The sequence below is a fragment of the Dioscorea cayenensis genome, chromosome 16, assembly GCF_009730915.1.
Source record: "Dioscorea cayenensis subsp. rotundata cultivar TDr96_F1 chromosome 16, TDr96_F1_v2_PseudoChromosome.rev07_lg8_w22 25.fasta, whole genome shotgun sequence".
NCBI lineage: Eukaryota > Viridiplantae > Streptophyta > Magnoliopsida > Dioscoreales > Dioscoreaceae > Dioscorea > Dioscorea cayenensis.
Genome location: NC_052486.1, coordinates 7949476 through 7953706, shown reverse-complemented (window position 1 = coordinate 7953706; position 4231 = coordinate 7949476). Strand labels below are relative to the sequence as shown.

The 4231-nt window shown below is 45.9% G+C and overlaps 1 non-coding gene across 1 annotated transcript; it reads left to right on the top strand.

Annotated features, from left to right (window-relative positions):
- Window positions 1-3319: 3319 nt before the first annotated feature.
- LOC120279846 lies at window positions 3320-3429 on the top strand. The gene has a single exon (XR_005542147.1). It is a non-coding gene; the product is annotated as a small nucleolar RNA R71 (small nucleolar RNA).
- The last annotated feature ends 802 nt before the right edge of the window (window positions 3430-4231 follow it).

Below are 4231 nucleotides of genomic sequence, written 5' to 3'. Positions count from 1 at the left end.
TGATCCGCCAAATTTAAACAAAATTAGTCAAACAAATTGATAAAACAATACCGCTAGTAAACCATACCTGTCGTTGAATTTCCGCACGCCTGTGGATTCACTGGGGCGTGAGAAACGCACGTCGTGTATCAACAATCCAAAAATACACATCAGTAATATCTCTAACTTCGCTCTAAATGTAAATCATTGTTCCAATTGAAGAAACGATAGCATTGTTAACTAGATTAATCAATAGAAATCATGAATTGACGAAGAAGATGAAGAAAATGAATTTACCGACGAGGAGAAATGAGAAAAATAGAGAGTCGGGCCGGAAAACTTGCTAAAATCCCACCAAACTCGAGCAATGGACTCGAGAATGTTGTAGAGTGTTTTCAAGGGAAAAGGAGTCATGAAGAAGGATAGAAATCATCCCTTTTAAAATGTAACTCGTGACTTCGACATTCTATGATCCACACGGGCGCAGGAAATTCAACACGCCTGCGGTGCTCACTTCAGCCCACAGGGCGATACACGCTCGCGGCGCCTCGTGAAAAACCTCACTAACTTAGAATGATCTCCCACGGGCGCAGTGGAAATTATCCACGCCTGCGTCGCTTGCACTCACTGTGGGCAAACGACGCCCCGTGGTTTCTCGGCCATCCGAGAAAATATCAAGATACCACACGCCTGCGCGGAAATTCCCCACCCGCATGGGCATCACATGCTCAACTCACTGGGGCGGCCGCACCGTGCTTTTCTGGATCGAGGGATCAACTCGGCAGAGTTTCAAGACGGCGCGCAGGGAAATTACCCACGCCCGCGCGTGGTTCACATCAGTCACCCACGTGGCGAGTCCACGCCTGCGTGCTCTCTGGAAAATCTCGCCCAACTCGCAGGCAGGCACACACGCCTGCAGTGGAAAATTACCCACGGGCGCAAGGCTCATCTCGCATGGTCGCGGCTGGGGCAGCTGACACGCCCCCGTGCTCCCTCTCCGAAGAGTTCACAAGAGCACACCCACTCGCGGTAGAATTTCCACCGCCTCAGTGTTTTCTCCTCGATGACTTAGAAAAACCCGCAGCTCGCAGTAACTAGTCTCGAACACAGTTTACACACTCGTGAGCCCGCCCCCTACCGCAAAAATATACCGATGATAAAACAAAAATAGAACTCAAACGACCAAATCTTCGCCACTCTCAAACAAACATACAATAAATCTTTTAAAAACCCACAATAAAATCAGTAAAGACAAGCACTCAAAAATTGAAACACCAACACTTAACAATTTATTCATGCAAACAAACTAAAACTAAAAGTACGTAAGAAAAAGTAAACACTTGTGGTTGCCTCCCAAGAAGCGCTTTTGTTTAACGCCACTAAGCTTGACGTGATCTTCTCTTACTCCTCACAGTGGTTCATGAATGAAGGTCGCCTCTCACCCACAACTCTGAAAGCATGATGAGCAAAGTTTCTGAGGGTAGAGGGGGTGCACTACTCGGCTCTCGACCACCTAGCAATGGTTCGTCCAACTTTCTTGGCTCATGCATGTCTCCACAGTGTTGGAGCATTTTCGTGGCATCTTCGAGCCCTCTTCATTTTCTCGAGCACCTTCTTCAAGATTCCTCGGCAGATGTTTCCCTCCAAATCGAACCAAGCATCATTACTTCTTTCATTGCCCTCCCCTTGGTCGAACAAACCTTCATACAAACCAGATTGAACATTTCCCGTACATATTCATCAACAATCTCATCAAGAGGTCTAGAAAAATACAAAATGTCATCAAAATCGAGAGAATGCCCTATGGCTTCAAGAAGGCTAGGTGAGCTTATCGCCTCGACTCTCAACGTGAGCCTCACGTCCATGTCAATCAATGCTTTGGAAGTCTCGCAAGAACGGTCTCCCCAAGTATCAAGGGTACATCTCGCAGATCCTCATCAACATCTAGCACCACAAAGTCAACCGAAAAACATACTTGTCCACCTCGACAAGCATACATCTCTCAATGATGCCTCCTCGGATGCTCGTACTCATTTGGTCCGCCAATTGTAAAGTCATCCCAGTAGGCCTAGGCTCACCCAAGCCTAGCTTTTGTGAAGAAAGTATATGGCATGACGCTGATACTTGCCCCCGAACTCGCCAATGCTACTTCCTCACCTAAGCTGCTCGATGTTACACGGAATAATGAAGCTTCCTGTGTCTTTTCTTCTTGTTCAAGCATGTTCTTTTGCAACACTCGCCGACTCATGAAGCATCAAGCACCATCTAAGCTACTCTCCTCCAATTTCCTCTTGGTCAATAGGTCTTTCAGAACTTCATGATAGTTTCTTTAGGTATTTTGAGCCAAAAGCCTCAATCAAAAAGGAACATTAATGTGAGTTGTTTGAACAAACTCAAGAACTTTATAATCGATCATCCCTTGGCCATTCTTTAATCTAGAGGGATAAGGGATTCTTGGCTTTGAAAGATGGGGTGCCACTCTTTCTCTTTGTTTGCCCTTCTCAACCCCATGACCTCGGTGCGTGTTCTTTTCGGGTTGGTTTCCTGTCGCTCAACTCACACGCATCGCTTCAAAGTCGATCGCCTTTCACATGTTCTCTCTGCTGGTTTCCGTGTTGCTGCAAACTTCCATGTGGCTTTTCGGAAAGAGATTTTGCAATTTGCCCAACTTGATTTTCAAGGTGTGCAAGGACGTGTGTGATTGCGTGTAGCCTCGACTCGATTCAAACCTTTGTATTTGTCGACTGAACAAATCTAGCCAAGTCCTTCTCCAACCGCTATTCGGGTTTCCAAGTCAAATCCCGTTTTCCACTTGAGTGGCTTGTTGTTGTTGTTGGAACTCCGATAGCCCCATGGTCTTCTATGGTCCTTGATTACCCATGAAAAGTTGGGATGATTCTTCCAACCCCAATCTGTAGGTGTTGTGTCGATGGGATTCCCTTGAGGTCTCATTCCATTACCTACAAAGTCAACATTCTCAACTCAAGAAACATCACCTATGACTATGGGCAATCGAAGGAGCATGTCTCCACCACACATGTGTACAATTTGTCACGGTCAAGAATCTCTATTTCGAAGCTATAAGATATAGCTTTTTACTCAAACTCTCCTCTTGGCCGCCAAATGAAGTTACCGCGATCAATTTCACGGAGACCGCCACCTTTTCTTTTTCCCTAGCTGCCCAATCGTAGCTACTTTAACCCCATTTCCTCACTCAATTGACGTGCCCTCGCCGGGGTTTTGCTACCTAAGGTACCTCTTGCCGCCACATCCAAGAGTTGCTGCTTTTGTACTCGTAAAGTTCAAACCATTGTAGAAGGTTTGCAACAATCATCCACTCGAACTGTGTTGTGGACACTTATGCAAGAGTTCCTTGAACATTTCCCATGTCTCAAATAGAGACTCCAATTCCAACCCGTGATAAAGTGATGAGATCTCATTCCTAAGTTTCATTGATTTTCCGGGAGGGAAACAATCGGCCAGAAAAGCTTCTACCATCTCCTCCCATGTAGTGATCGATGCCCCAGGTAATGAGTGTAGCCATCGCTTTGCTTTCCCTTTAAGGAAAATGGGAAGGTTTCAAATCTGATGGCATCATCCGTCACACCATTTATCCTCGCGATGTCACACACACTCGAGGAAGCTCTTTATGCGGACTGCTTGATCTTCTATCGGCCAAATCGTTGAATTGTGCATCGCCGCAAGATATGCATGAATGCCGGGCTTTAGCTTGAAATTCAAAGTCGTGATTGGGGACGCACAATACTGACATTGTGTCCCCAACACTCGAAGGTCTAGCATAATCAGATAGTGTCCGCGGTTGCCCATTTGGTTTCTGTTAGTCCGCTTGCCCACATCTACTTTAATCACCGGATTAGGACAAGTGTTCTCAGCATGTGTTCTTTCCTTTCCTTCCTTCAAGTGTACGTGCAGCTCGTGTGGTCTCCCTCTCAATCAATATTTACGCATCGAGCCAAAAACTTCTGACAAGTACCTCTCACGACAGGTCCTCGCAAGTGTTGCAACGGGTTTGTCAAGTAATAATCCCTGTGAGCGGGGTTGAATCCATAGTGAGTAGGGGAGTAGACATACGAATTCGATTCTTAGGCCATGTGGAGTATCAACAATGATAAGTGTGATAATGAGATTCAATTTCTCAACAATTAAAAGCAACAAGTAAGAGAGCAAGTAAGGAGAAGGCAAGGCAAAGAACTCCTCTATTATGGCCGCAGAAGAACTCAAGGAACGGAGG